The sequence below is a fragment of the Pholcus phalangioides genome, unplaced genomic scaffold, assembly GCF_987345545.1.
Source record: "Pholcus phalangioides strain wild (caught in Gottingen) unplaced genomic scaffold, Ppha-v1.0 ptg000009l_1, whole genome shotgun sequence".
Taxonomy (NCBI): domain Eukaryota; kingdom Metazoa; phylum Arthropoda; class Arachnida; order Araneae; family Pholcidae; genus Pholcus; species Pholcus phalangioides.
This window is the reverse complement of record NW_028301602.1, coordinates 12,016,060-12,032,450: the sequence shown is the minus strand read 5'-3', so window position 1 is coordinate 12,032,450 and position 16,391 is coordinate 12,016,060. Positions and strand designations below refer to the sequence as shown.

General features: G+C 35.0%; 1 protein-coding gene across 1 annotated transcript in view; it reads right to left on the bottom strand.

Annotated features, from left to right (window-relative positions):
- The window catches only part of LOC149081769 (uncharacterized), a 380,853-nt gene that overhangs the window by 286,894 nt on the left and 77,568 nt on the right, over positions 1-16,391 (bottom strand). Inside the window, exon 2 of the mRNA XM_089237205.1 lies at positions 15,379-15,418. The gene's annotated coding sequence lies outside the window, so the exon portion shown is untranslated. The remainder of the gene's footprint in view (positions 1-15,378; positions 15,419-16,391) is intronic.

Here is a 16,391-nt window from a genome sequence, read left to right as displayed (position 1 = left end):
AGCACACCTATACCTAAAAGAGCTCAGAATAATTGCACCGTTTTTAAAGAAGACCAAACCAATTTTAGTTCAGTGCTGCGTTAATCTTAAATTGCAATGGAGTTGACCAAGTTCTTGATCGATATCTTCTCACGTAATATTAGATAAATTCGTAAAAGCTAAGTATAGATATGTTTTTACTCCATGTTCGATTAAGAACAGTGCATATATATATATATATATATATATATTACCGAAATTATCGTAATTTCTATGCAAAAATAACCGTTTCTGAAAATTAGGGGGAGGGAAACGATGAACCTATGAGCACCGCACCTTATGTCATCTCAAAATAGTACTTTTTATAAGATAAAAGAATCTATTGTATCTACATTATTCTTTTTTCCACTGTTAGTATTCTTTCCAGCATTTAATAGTTCCTTGTAAGTTACATCCTTTTACATTGAAGGGATTTTTAGGACCTACTTGTCAATTATGAACTGCAGAGTAGAAGGATGCGCCTTCATTTCGCATTCATATCACAGGTTTGAATGCAACAAAACTCCACCTCCGCAACAAGGCTATTGTTTTTCTTACTCCGTTTTGTTTGGAAGCCCAAAATAAAGTTTGATCCATCTCTTCTACTAAGGTAAGGAGAATCCCGACGATAAATACTGGTTCTACATGTATCAATCTGAACACTCCCTCTCTATCAGAAAAAATTGACATACCCCTGGTAGAAAATATCGATGAAGGTGTAGTGAAAGATTTGCGGGGCCGCCCTTGCCAGAAGTGGGACCAGGTGCATCTCAAGAATTTCTGTGCACCGAAAATGTTTAGGAACCCCCTTTGCCCCGATTTTATATATTTTATGGGGGAGGGTAAACTGCATCCATTATTCTAGCATAAACAGGACTGATGAAAAACATCCATACAAAAAATTTTAAAAACGCTATTAACTTAAATGTAGATTAACTCAAAAATTTGATGAAAATTCAGCGCCGTAGGTAATTTTAAACTAATGACAGAAACTATTCCCGAAGCCAAGTAAAACTTTAGAATTGATGAATTAAAAATAATTGACAGGAATAATTCCAATGTTGAGGAAAATTTAAAACTGACGAAAAAAAAAATTTCCACAATTGACGAAAACTCAGAATTATATATAACGAATGAAGTAATTTCATTTTCTCCATCATGGAAATTCACAACCAATGAAAGAAATAATTCCAGAATCAATGAAGATTCAGAAAATTAACATCACCGCTGTTGATGAAAATTTAGAATTAATGCAAGAAATAGTTTAAGAGAACTGGCGAAAGCTTCCAATAATATACCGTGAGCGCAGGGCCCAGGCCCGGAACTGAGGGGAACAACTGCTATGGGCGGCAAAATTTAGTTGGCGGCAGTTTTAGGTGGGAACAAAGTTATAAAATTATCGAATTTTAAAGTTGGGGGATCGGCAAAATAATGTTTGCCCCGTGTGGCAAAATTCCTAGTTACGGCCCAGGCTGGGCCTCACATAGCGCAGGGTCCAGTGTGAACGCCCTGTCACGCATTTCTAAGGGCGCTCTGAAAAGATGCCGGTTACAAAACTGCTAAGGCTTAGTCGTCATATTGTATAATTGAACAATTCTTTAGAAGTTTGAAATGACACATTTAGTTGTTATTTTTTTCTATTTAGTTTCGGACGTTTCGGAATAAATCACTAACTTTCTCAGTTCTGAAACACATTCCACAGGCGCTTCAGCAACCTCCTGTTGACTACCGGAGGTCCGCGTACCACCTTTGTACCACTTTTTTCTCACCACACACCAACTCCGATAATATCATCATATAGCAATCAATTGAGTTTTCTCTCTTTCCAAAAATTCATCTTTGCAACAGCCAGTTGTTAAAAACCTTCTCACAGTGCCGTCTTAACGCAATGGGCCCACCCATATCGGTCAGGGGCCTCACAAAAATGAGATACGGTTGAAAATTTCTAGAATTTACAGGGTAGGGCCTCAGAAAAACCACTTGGCCCGGAGTCCTATGATGTTCTTAAGACAGCCTTGCCTTCACACTGTATTTTCGACTCTCAAAACTAATACAGAGTAAATTTTTGAACTCCTTTTGAGCAATTTTAAATTGAAACTATACCTCTACGACAGTTGATGAGATAAAGGCCGCATCAGCACTTACGGGACACCCTGTATAAACCACGAATAATCAAACATTTACTTAGAGCGAACTTTCAGTAAACAGCAACGTCCATCCATCAAGAAAATTATTATTTAAAAATCTGTAATATATCTCTACAACTGTCCGATGAACGGCGCGCGCGCGCGAGAAAATGTATTCACCTCCATTTTATTTGTATTTAAGAGACAGCCTTGAATGAAAAACACTAGATCATATCCATTCGCGTATCATAACATATAGTCACCAGTCTCTCGGGCAAAAAAATCAAATAGACACTACGTCATTACAGATTACGCACGGTATAGCCTCGGTTTGACAGACGTATCGTACTTGCGTATTGTTCTGATCTAGCGGACGCTATTTCTTCCCACTATTACCACACACATCTCTTACCGCTACTACCATTATTATTATTTTTTTGGCCCGCTATTTTCCGAATGCGGAAATCAAAACATTTTTTTTTTTTTTTTCGCGACTTCCCACAGAGTGCCACGAAAAATAATTATGTACTACTACTTTACTTGACCAGCGGTAAAAATAAATTTTTCTCTCATAAATTAACCAACGTGATATATTTCTCTTTTACTGTTTGTTACCTGTGGGGTTAGTGTTGTTGGTCAAGTGCAGTAGGCCAGCTTCTTTTTGGTCTTGGTCAATCTAAAATAAACGTATTCTTGTTGATTTTTCTTTAAAGGACACGAGAAAATTAACTTTTACTGGTTATTTTCCCACGGAAAGTGTATGATTTAAGAGTGGGTGTTTTCTCAAAATTTTAACTTCCTTATACGTTTACTAATCGATATTTGCTCATTTTTAACGCATCAAAAACCGATACTTTTAAATGTTTTATTTTCTAAAATAGTTTTTCAACATGCATAAAGTATTTTAAAAAATAATTTTTCAACATGCATAAAATATTTTAAAAAATAATTTTTCAACATGCATAAAATATTTTAAAAAATAATTTTTCGGCATGCATTAATATATATTTTTTTTTTGGTATGCATAAAATGTTTCGGTTTTTAAATATATTTCCACCATGCATGAAATATTTTTATTTATTATTATTAAATATTTTTTTTATATTTTAAATAAGATTTTCTCAGCATGTATCAAATAATTTTTATTTTTTAAGAATAGTTTTTTTTCGGCATGCATAAAATATTTTTACTTTTAAAAATGGTTTCCCGACATGTATAAAATATTTTTTATTTTCGAAAATAATTTTTTCGGTGTGCATCAAATCGTTTTTGTGACGTCCCATTGCGTGAAGTAAAGAAGTCACGGTCGTGTCTCAGGTGGTGTAGAAGGTAGCATGTTATCCCGGAATGCAGGAGGGTTCGAGCAGCAACTCCTAGATGGCCTCTGCACGGGTTTGTCAAGTCCATCTGCAACATCATTAATACTACCTAGCAAGTTTGCTACATTTTGAACTACATCATACTATTTCGTTTCTTATTTTGGCGTAGAATCTTCCTGATCGGCTCACAAATAAAACATGGGGGATTAGAGTGGGGCATAGAAATCACCAATTCTGAGCCCGATCATGTCTCTTCCTCACAACGATGATACTGGCACGGGCAGGGAATTTTTTATCCCCTGAATATTCTGAGGGAAAATGGACTACTTTCTGACGTCACGAGCAGCGTGCGGGGGCCTTCTATCTCTAGGAGGTGCTGGTTCGAGACCCCGCGAAGACCGGGTGACTTCCCTTTCTGAGTTCACCTCGATATAAAATACGGAAATTATCTGTTTCCTCGAATTTTTATGTTTTCGTCGTGAGTAGACTGTTTGTTGTTTTCCAAATAATTACTTGAAATTTAATTAGAGGTTTATAATAAAAATTGTTTCTTGTTGACTATATAACTTTTTTTTAAATATCCGTACAATATTATATATTTTTATTGCAATTATGAATACCGGTATTTACAATTATTTAAATACAGTAACAAATTACAAATCTTTATTTATCCGGGAAATTTTCTGTTGCAGCATTCATTGGTTTTTCACACTCATAATGCTCAAATTGTATGGGGGAGCTCTTGATAATGAGATTCGGTACCATGATTTTCGAGAGTAAGTATAGTACAGTTGAACTCAACTATAACGACGTCAGTTGCAACGACACCTCGGTCATAACGTCAGTTATTCGCGGTTGTGACTAAGTTCCGTAGAGAGAACAAAGTTAATGAACCTTGACTATAACGTCAAAGAAAATACAATGACCTCGTATATACGACGTATTTTTTTGATTATTCCGAATTATTTATCATAATGCAAACGGAATATTTCATGATCTTGACGTTTTTTTTAGGTTTTCCACAGTCGTCTTAACGTATGGACAAACTCTGGCATGGACGGTGGCTTCAATCGGGAAAAAGGTTTATGAAAATAAGATCTGGTCAGATTTTCGACGGTGAGTATGTAACTTGGTTTTGCAAGTATTTGTGGCCAGGTGGGAGGGAGGGAGGCCGAAAAATCACTTTTCCGGCGGAGGGGGGGGGGGGGTGCTGTGATGCTGTTAAGCATCAATTAAAGTAAAGATGGGGTTTTTTTCTCCTCCCGTGAAATAAATTATCAATTTTTAAATCCCTGCAGACTTTTCCTGTAGCACCGCATATTTCTCCTGCCAAGAAATATTTCATTGATAAAGAATAATTGGCGATTTTTTTGGTGGTTTTTTAGCGAGAATTGGCGATGTCCCGTATTTATTAATGAAATTCGCGTAATCTTCGATGTCGTTATTACCGAGTTTGACTGTAATTGGTAGGTAATCATGTATTTCGAGCTAGATGGGGAGTCCAAAATATCAATATTTATGGTCGATATTTATTCAATTAACATTCGATGGAAGTTATCTTACAATTATTATTAAGGCCTGCAATACCGAATATAGGTTTGGTAGCATGCCAGACCTATTCATAAGAAAAGGATGAAAATTCAAAAATTATAATTTCTTGGATTGTGAGTGGCTAAATAGAATTTAAACTGTGTTTGTCACACCGTGGCGATTTCATTCCATTGTTGAATCATTCTCCGGTTTTCCATTGTTGTCTCAACAATCTGTTTCAAAATTCTGGACAACAGAATGGAACAAAACAACAAGTAATACCTGAGTGTATATAAAGAGGAAAAAAAATTACCGAATTCAATTTAAAATTTCATTTTCACTGATTAAATTCAAAGTGGGCGGGCACGTGAAATTAAAAGTAAATTAAAAACTAATTGCTAACGCTTTTAATACACAGCTAACTTTATGTACAGCCAACTTTTTCAGTTGAGGATATCTTGGCCAATTCTAAGGTGGGAAAAATGAGAGGTTGCGGCGAGGGTGGTCTCTTGGAATGACTCAAGTTGGCTGGTTCTTGTGATATTCTGTTAACTAGGAAAGTGGACGGTGTTGAAAGTGGACGGAAAGCATTCGCTTGTCCACGAGCCGGCAAACGGTCGCATTCTGGTCTGGTCTAGACTGGTCCGGAGTGGACGGCGGCGTGGGATAGCATCAAAGCTATATCGGAACCGAACCGGCGAGACCCTCGAGTGGAAAGCTGGTTATGCAGGGTTAGTTGTATTTAATGAAGTTGCATTTAAAAATCGTGCTTTAACATGAAAAGTGACTTGGACAGATTTGATGCAGGAAAAAGAGGAGAGGTGTGGGAAGGCTTTCTCTCAACTTCTGATCTCAAGTTGTTCGTGGGTGCATGCGGCAGGAGTTTGAGGGTGTGGTTTTGGGTTTTAGCGAAAGCTCCCCCAGGCTATATAGACCCTAGTCCAGACCTAGACTATATAGACCATCTAGGGAGGCTTGAGTTTAAGGCGATTCCGGTCTCGGTAACAAAACGGCAACTTTTTATGTTAAAGTAGATATTGTGTAATTTCTCTTAAATAAATTGAATAAATAGAGTTTAGATTGGGAGGGGAAATCGATTTTTCATAATGAGTGTGTCTTATGTATTATAATATATATTTATAATGAAAAAATAATAATCTATAATATATTTATAATGAAAAAGAATAATCTAATAATAAATATAAATAAAATAATCTCTAATAATAATAAATAATATATAAATAAATATAAATAAATAATCTAATAATCTAATCTAATTAATAATCTATAATATATTTATAATGAAAAAGAATAATCTAATTATAAATATAAATAAAATAATCTAATAATCTAATCTAATTAATAATCTATAATATATTTAAAATGAAAAAGAATAATCTAATAATAAATATAAATAAAATAATCGCTAATAATAATAAATATAAATAAAATAATCGCTAATAATAATCAATATAAATAAAATAATCTCGAATAATAATAAATGATATGTAAATAAATATAAATAAATAATCTAATAATCTAATCTAATTAATAATCTATAACATATTTATAATGAAAAAGAATAATCTAATAATAAATATAAATAAAATAATCTAATAATAAATATAAATAAAATAATCTAATAATAAATATTAATAAAATAATATAATAATAAATATTAATAAAATAATCTAATAATAATAAATAATATATAAATAATGTAATTAATAATCCATAATATATTTATAATAAAAAGAATAAGAACATCTATATGGGTATGTTATGAAAATTCACAGAAAAAAAAATTAGTTATGACTGAGCAGTGCCATAATGTATTTTGAATACAGGAGGAAAAACAGGACCACTGCTGCCACCTATCAAATGAAAAAAAAAACAATTGTTATAATTCTTGAATTAAAATTGAGTGTTTGGTTATAACCGGTGTTCAGCGTCAAAGTGGATGTATGGTATGATACCATACGTTGTACATTTTCATACAGGGGAAATTTTATGCGATATAATACCCGTTTCTTATGTCTGCCGCAGATTTTCAACGGTTACAGTTATTTTTGGTGTGTCGAATATGAATATAGTTGAACTTGTAATTAAGCCAGCCATATCACACATACTTGGAAGTGAAAATGGCAAATGCCTGAACTTGAAGATTTACTGCAAAGACGAAGACTAAGAAAACATCTGTTCGGAAATCTCGGCGCGAATGCAATGACGTCGGAGCCGGGCGTACATGGATGCACGCGCGCGCACATCATTTTGTAGCATGGGGCTGAGCAACCACAGAATAAATTCAGAAATTAAATCCTCGTGGTAAAGATGAAGCCATGCATTCACCCGCAGGTTTGAAACACTTTCGACACCAAGCTTGTTTCGAAGAAGTAGTTATACAGCAGTAAGAAATTATCATAGAATAAAAGAATACGATCTATGATGGCTGAACTCCGAGAAGATACCTCCATAAAATCTATTTGATGATAATAAATAAATGGTAAACTTTCAAAATTTCGTTACAAATTCTTATTTATTTATAATAAAATCTTTAAAACATTTAAAACTACATTTCTTTTGAAAATCAAAAACGAAGAAGAAGCCAACTCTAATCTTAGTCTGAGATGTTATCAAAAATCAATGCTCAGTTCAAGGAAATGGGGGCTATGGATTCACTGCTATGTGTGCGTCTGTTAATAAATCGACATACTTTTCATTAGTAGATCGATAGAACCTCAATTCTTCTTAAAAGTAGATGCAAAATATTATACGTAGTCAATGCAATAAAATCCAGTTTTACATTCCATAATATTGTGCGGCCCGGTGCGATCTCACCTTTCGCACCTGCGTAAGTCCGGCCCTGGTGGACAGTAGGGAAGAATTTGGAAAGAAACTTTCCTCTGTTTTTTACATGAAGAAAGTTTATTACGTTATACCTTTTATTCGAAAGAAACGATGGAATAAAAGGTAATTTTCGTGTCCTTTCTGTTTCACGGATAACGTGCGGAGAAATTATCTTGATAACAAGGTAGGAGTATACATAGTAGGTAAGTGGTACTGTATTTTGGAAGATAGAGGTATACACAGTAGTATAAGTATAGTATATAGGCGGAATGTGTGTGTAAATAAAAATGAAATTCTTCATTTCTAAGGTATCATTTCACTCTTAAATTTTTATTCGTATCTGAATACTTGTTTTTATATATTGAAGACTCACGATAATCCGTCCTTTCCAGTAACCCGCGGTTTTAAGGCGGATTTTTCTTCGAGCATAGAAGAGGGAAACGTACCACTCCATCGAGAAACAGATATTTTCTGGACATTTCCGAGTTCCCCTTGGCATAACATCCAGAAAAAATCTGTTTCCTCAATATCTTGGTTCTGAAAAAAGCCGCCAATCTCTCTATATCACTGCATGCCTGTGCGTGAAGTTTATATTAGGCCGGTATTATACACTATAAGAGTTTAAAAAAGTTTTTTATAGAACTTGTTGCTGAGGGTATCATCCCAAGAGATTGGAAGGTTGCTAATGCTGTTCCGATGTTTAAAAAGGGTAATAGAGAAGCGGTGTCTAATTATCGTCCAATGAGTTTGACGAGCTCCCTCTCGAAAATTTTGGAAATTCTTACCAAAAGGCATTTGGGAAAGTGGATACACGAGAATAATGTATTATCAGATAATATCAGCATGGGTTTAGGAAGGGGAAGTCATGTGTGACTAACCTCCTTTGCTTCTATGATCACATGGCGAAGGCTTTGGGTAAGGGCAAAAATGTAGATATCGTTTACCTTGATTTCTGGAAGGCATTCACTCGGGTTCAACATGGTAAAGTCTTGAAGCGTTTACACTAGATTCGGATTGGGGGGAACTTGCTGAATTAGATGGAGTCGTGGTTAAGAGATAGGTCACAACAAGGAATTCTCTGGTTGGACAGGCGTCACAAGTGAAGTTCCTCAGGAAGTGTCTTTGGCCCCATACTTTTTTCACTTTTTATCGATAAACTCGATCAGGGTATCGATGGGATTACTAGCAAATTCGCAGATGATGTGAAGCTAATGGGGGTAATCGGAAATGAAAGCGATAGGGAGTTGCTCCAGACCAACTTAAACAGGATTGCAGCATGGGCAAATGAATGGAGGATGACGTTTAGCGTTGATAAGTGCATGGTCGCTCATTTTGGTTCGAACAACACACGGTTTTCTTACGAGTTGAATGGTGTCACTATCCCGGATGCAACCAGGGTCACCGATTTGGGAATTCTCATTGACGAGTGGCTTAGGTTTTCCTGATAACTATGTTCAGGATTGTTCAGCGGTGGTCAAAAAATCGAATAGAATGCTTGGTCTCATTTTCCAAAAGGTCTCTTCGCGTTCTCCTAAAGTCATTCTTCCGCTTTTTCGAGGCTTAGTTCGTCCTGGACTGGAGTATGCTGTAAGATTTTGGAGACCATACCTACAGAGGGACATAGACTTGGTTGAAGGGGTGCAGAGAAGAGCTACGCGTGTCCTTATTGGCACATGGGGGTTGAGTTATGAAGAGAGACTTTATTTTTTGAATATGTTTACATTGGATGAACGCAGGTGTCGAGGAGATATGATCGAAGCGTTCAAAATTTTCAATGGGATGGATATGATGGACCATGAACTTTTAGTACACCGTCAATCGACTGCTTTTGCAAGGGGACAACCAGTATCGATTGGTGAGGGACAACGCAAGGTTATGGTATCACAGGGAATTTTTCTCTAATAGGGTTGTTAATAAATGGAATAGCTTACCCCCGGAGGTAGTAAATTGTAACACAATTGACACGTTTAAAAAGAAATACGATAAACATGTTGGGGTAAATCGAGAAACTATCCATACTTAGAATAAGACAACCATAAGTATTCTTTATGGGCATTTTATATTATTTTATGACGTGTATATATTGTATATAATTTTTATTAATTGCATTTTTAATTGGGATGCTGTTTTGAAATATATGACATCCATATTTTTATGGGCATCTTTTTCTCAGCCACCTCGATGGGCAATTTGCCTGTTGTGGCGTTGTATTTGTATTTGTATAAGAAAAGGATGAAAATTCAAAAATTATAATTTCTTGGATTGTGAGTGGCTAAATAGAATTTAAACTGTGTTTGTCACACCGTGGCGATTTCATTCCATTGTTGAATCATTCTCCGGTTTTCCATTGTTGTCTCAACAATCCGTTTTAAAATTCTGGACAACAGAATGGAACAAAACAACAAATAATACCTGAGTGTATATAAAGAGGAAAAAAAATTACCGAATTCAATTTAAAATTTCATTTTCACTGATTAAATTCAAAGTGGGCGGGCACGTTAAATTAAAAACTAATTGCTAACGCTTTTAACGGCTAACTTTATGTACAGCCAACTTTTTCAGTTGAGGATATCTTGGCCAATTCTAAAGTGGGAAAAATGAGAGGTTGCGGCGAGGGTGGTCTCTTGGAATGACTCAAGTTGGCTGGTTCTTGTGATATTCTGTTAACTAGGAAAGTGGACGGTGTTGAAAGTGGACGGAAAGTATTCGCTTGTCCACGAGCCGGCAAACGGTCGCATTCTGGTCTGGTCTAGACTGGTCCGGAGTGGACGGCGGCGTGGGATAGCATCAAAGCTATATCGGAACCGAACCGGCGAGAGCCTCGAGTGGAAAGCTGGTTATGCAGGGTTAGTTGTATTTAATGAAGTTGCATTTAAAAATCGTGCTTTAACATGAAAAGTGACTTGGACAGATTTGATGCAGGAAAAAGAGGAGAGGTGTGGGAAGGCTTTCTCTCAACTTCTGATCTCAAGTTGTTCGTGGGTGCATGCGGCAGGAGTTTGAGGGTGTGGTTTTGGGTTTTAGCGAAAGCTCCCCCAGGCTATATAGACCCTAGTCCAGACGTAGACTATATAGACCATCTAGGGAGGCTTGAGTTTAAGGCGATTCCGGTCTCGGTAACAAAACGGCAACTTTTTATGTTAAAGTAGATATTGTGTAATTTCTCTTAAATAAATTGAATAAATAGAGTTTAGATTGGGAGGGGAAATCGATTTTTCATAATGAGTGTGTTTTATGTATTATAATATATAATTATAATGAAAAAATAATAATCTATAATATATTTATAATGAAAAAGAATAATCTAATAATAAATATAAATAAAATAATCTCTAATATATTTATAATGAAAAAGAATAATCTAATAATAAATATAAATAAAATAATCTCTAATAATAATAAATAATATATAAATAAATATAAATAAATAATCTAATAATCTAATCTAATTAATAATCTATAACATATTTATAATGAAAAAGAATAATCTAATTATAAATATAAATAAAACAATCTAATAATAATAAATAATATATAAATAAATATAAATAAATAATCAAATAATCTAATCTAATTAATAATCTATAATATATTTATAATGAAAAAGAATAATCTATAATATATTTATAATGAAAAAGAATAATCTAATAATAAATATAAATAAAATAATCTAATAATAAATATAAATAAAATAATCTAATAATAAATATAAATAAAATAATCTAATAATAAATATAAATAAAATAATCTAATAATAAATATAAATAAAATAATCTTGTAACGAATCTATTTTCCCAGTATGGATATTTTTACTAACTCTCTGTGGCCTTACAGCACCCAATGCGTTTTGTTTGTTTATACGTTGTTAAAAGAAGTTGAGAAGAGAAAATCTATCTTCCAAGAGAAGAGAACGTGAGTTGGAATGTGGCTTCCGTTCTGTAAGGTTGTCTGTTTTGAGTGTGCTTCAAAATAAAGGCTTCTTCGTTAAGTTCCGTAGTATTTTTTAGTAGTATTTAGTTAGTAGTTAGTAGTTTTCCGTAGTATTTCCGTAGTACTTTCCGTAGTAGTTTCGTGTATAAATTGGACACCCCTTCAATATCAAGAGCTTGGGGATATTCCGCCACCTCACGGAAAAGAGACGCACCTCCTACACGACGTCCCCTTATAATCTATAATATATTTACAATAAAAAGAATAAGAACATCTATATGTTTATGTTATGAAAATTCACAGAAAAAAAAATTAGTTATGACTGAGCAGTGCCATAATGTATTTTGAATACATGAGGAAAAACAGGACCACTGCTGCCACCTATCAAATGAAAAAAAAACAATTGTTATAATTCTTGAATTAAAATTGAGTGTTGGGTTTTAACCGGTGTTCAGCGTCAAAGTGGATGCATGGTATGATACCATACGTTGTTCATTTTCATACTGCATACAGGGGAAATTTTATGCGCCATAATACCCGTCTCTTATGTCTGCCGCATATTTTCAAGAGTTACAGTTATTTTTGGTATGTCGAATATGGATATAGTTGAACTTGTAATTAAGCCAGCCATATCACACATACTTGGAAGTGAAAATGGCAAATGCCTGAACTTGAAGATTTACTGCAAAGACGAAGACTAAGAAAACATCTGTTCGGAAATCTGGGCGCGAATGCAATGACGTCGGAGCCGGGCGTACATGGATGCACGCGCACCCACATTATTTTGTAGCATGGGGCTGAGCAACCCCAGAATAAATACAGAAATTAAATCCTCGTGGTAAAGATGAAGCCATGCATTCACCCACAGGTTTGAAGCACTTTCGACACCCCGCTTGTTTTGAAGAAGTAGTTATACAGCAGTAAGAAATTATCATAAAATAAAAGAATACGATCTATGATGGCTGAACTCCGAGAAGATGCCTCCATAAAATCTATTTGATGATAATAAAGAAATGCTAAACTTTCAAAATTTCGTTACAAATTCTTATTTATTTGTAATAAGATCTTAAATACATTTAAAACTATTCTTTTGAAAATCAAAAACGAAAAAGAAGCCAACTCTAATCTTAGTCTGGGATCTTATCAAAAATCAATGCTCAGTTCAAGGAAATGGATTCACTTCCATGTGTGCGTTGGTTAATAAACCAACATATAATTTTCATTAGTAGATCGATAGAACTTCACTTTTTTTTTAAGTTGATGTCGTAAAATATTATACGCAGTCAATGCAATAAAATCAATTTTACAGCCCCCAATATTCTGCGGATCAGTGCGATCTCACCTTCCTGGAAGAGTTTAGAAAGAAACTTTACTCAGTTTTGCATGGCTTCATACCTTTTATTCGAAAGAAACGATGGAATAAAAGGTAATTTCCGCGTCCTTTCTGTTTTACGGATAACGTGCGGCGAAATTATCTTGATAACAGAAGAGTATTCAGAGAGTAAGACTGGAAGAGAGAAATTGGCAGCCTTTATTCAAAAAAGACGGTAGAAAGAGGGGATAAGAGTATACATAGTAGATAAAGTGGTACTGTATTTTCGAAGATATAAAAGTATATAGTAGGTATAATATAGGCGGAATGTAATATAAAAAAATGAAATCGGATCTAGGTTGAGATGATTTAAAATCACAGTGATTTGAAATAATTTTTTCCGTACCATTTCGCCCTTAAATTTAAATTAAATTTCGCCCTTAAAAATCCGCCCTTATTTATATCTGAATACTTGTGCTTATATATTGAAGACTCTCGATAATCCGTCCCGTCCAGTAACCCGGGGTTTTAAGGCGGACTTTTCTTCGAGAATAGAAGAGGGAAACATACCACTGCATCGGGAAACAGATATTTTATGGATATTACGCAGAGGTGAACTTGGAACTTATCTTTCCGAGTTCACCTTTGTATCCAGAAAATATCCGTTTCCTAAATATCTTGGGGCTGAAAAAAAAGCCGCCAATCTCTCTATACCACTGCATGACTGTGCATGAAGTTTACATTAGACCGGTATTACACTATAAAAGTTTTAAAAAGTTTTTCATAAAACTTGTTGCTGAGGGTTTCGTCCCAAGGGATTGGAAGGTTGCTAATGTTGTTCCGATATTTAAAAAGGGGTAATAGAGAAGCTGTGACCAATTACAGTCTAGTGAGTTTGACGAGCTCCCTGTCGAAAATTTTGTAAATGATTATCAAAAGGCAGTTGGGGAAGGGATATACAAGAATAATGTTATTCTCGGATAATCAGCATGGTGTTCAGGAAGGGGAGAAGTCATATGTGACTAACCTCCTTTGCTTCTATGATCACGTGACGAAGGCTTTGGGTAAGGGCAAAAATGTAGATGTTGTTTACCTTGATTTCCAGAAGGCATTCGATCGGGTCCAACATGGTAAACTCTTGAAGCGTTTATAAGAGATTGGGATTGGAGGCAACTTGCTGAATTGGATGGAGTCGTGGTTAAGAGATAGGTCGCAACGAGTTATGGTGAACGGAGAATTCTCTGGTTGGACAGGCGTCACAAGTGGAGTTCCTCAAGGAAGAGTCTTTGGCCCCATACTTTGTTCACTTTTTATCGATAAACTCGATTAGGGTATAGATGGGATTGTTAGCAAATTCGCAGATGATGTGAAGCTAATGGGGGTAATCGGGAATCAAAGCGATAGGGAGTCGCTCCATACCAGTCTAAACAGGATTGCAGCATGGGCAAATGAATGGAGTATGCCGTTTAGCGTTGATAAGTGCATGGTCGCTCATTTTGGTTCGAACAACCCACGGTTCTCTTACGAGTTGAATGGTGTCACTATCCCGGATGCAACTAGGGACACCGATTTGGGAATTCTCATTGACGAGGGGCGTAGGTTTTCTAAACATTGTTCAGCGGTGGTCAAAAAAGCGAATAGAATGCTTGGTCTCATTTTCAAAAAGGTCTCTTCGTGTTCTCCTAAAATCATTCTTCCGCTTTTTCGAGGCTTAGTTCGTCCTGGACTGGAGTATGCTGTAAGGTTTTGGAGACCATACCCACGAAGGGACATAGACTTGGTTGAAAGGGGGTGCAGCAAATTCAACTAATAAGCAACAGGCTTATTGGTGTTTTTTGTTTCAAGTTTTTCAAAATATTTTTTATCAAACTTTTATAGTGCACTCCTAGTCTGTAAAAATGTTTTTATAAAATATATAAATTTTTATACATGAATGGGATGCTTTTATGAAACAAGCACATTAAAATTGAAGGTTATCTTAACTATGATAAAGGGATTTCCTACTCACAGAAGGAGATTACTCATTCCTAACTATATATCTCTCAGGAAATAGCAGAATATGTGTAGCCAATCATCACCGATAAGTTAAAATACATGTTATTACCACTATCAGAACAAGATCGAGCCAAGCCAAATATCTCCAATTTTTCATATTAACACACATAAACACGAACTGAAACGTAAAAATACGGTAAAATACGGTAATATATAGAGACCATAATTTTTTGTTCAACTGATTACAATATATTCGGATTTTACTAAAATACGTATTTTCATTATAGGAAAAATCTCTTACTTGTTATTCGCTCATCCAATCAAACCACATTTGATGTTATCTATACATAAAAAAAAACCTTCTTAGATATTTTCCGTGTATGATAATATTACATGTAATAAGCATGTCTTTATTCACTTACATACTCATAAAAAAAAATAAGCACAAAGACACCTGATATAGCATTTCTATCTTCAGCCATTTTGTAATAACACCCCGGACAACACTTGATTTCAGTTTTTCTCTCATATGGCAAATGAGTGAGCATATATAACTAGGGCTCGCCCTTTCAGCCATAAATTTTAATAAAAGAACAAAATATATGTACTTATATACATACATCCTTCTTCCTCTTTCTAAACAAAAAGGCCGCTTATAAAGCCTTAAAAAAGGCTCAAAAAACCTTCCTCGAGCCGAAATCACGTCAAAGATCTTGAGCATAAAAATATACACACGTATGATGCACATTAAGTATTTGAAATATCGAACAGCGGAGAACTGAAACGCCGTTTATAATCAGAGCAAAGGCGTTCTTTTTATGTATCGATATTTCCCAATTGTTAGAAAGATGTTGGAAGCACTAAAATTGACGGGGGTTTGAACTTCGACCTCATTTTCGGTTACCAAAACCGTTGAAAATTGGTCAACTGACTGGATGGAGAGAGAGAAGAGAGCATTTTACAACCACTAAATGCCAAATTGCGTGGGAAGTTCGAACTCTACCATGCCTAAAAGCCGTTTATTAGTCGCGCTTTAAGCACATTAAATGACACACGTTTCTAAAAATGGTTGAATGGATAGTCATTTTTATTATATCCTTAAAATCTGTGCGAAATTCGATTATAGACGTATGAAAGGCTTAAGCTCTTCATGGGGGTGTAATTCCTATTGATTATTAAGCTTTTAAAGGAATATGTCCTTCATTATGTCTATGCCATCATGTATACTTTCTATAAATATTTTCAAGGCTTTGGAATTTATGTTTCGTGCTCCACGCGTGTTATAAAATCCCTTTCAATACGCGTGTTCATATG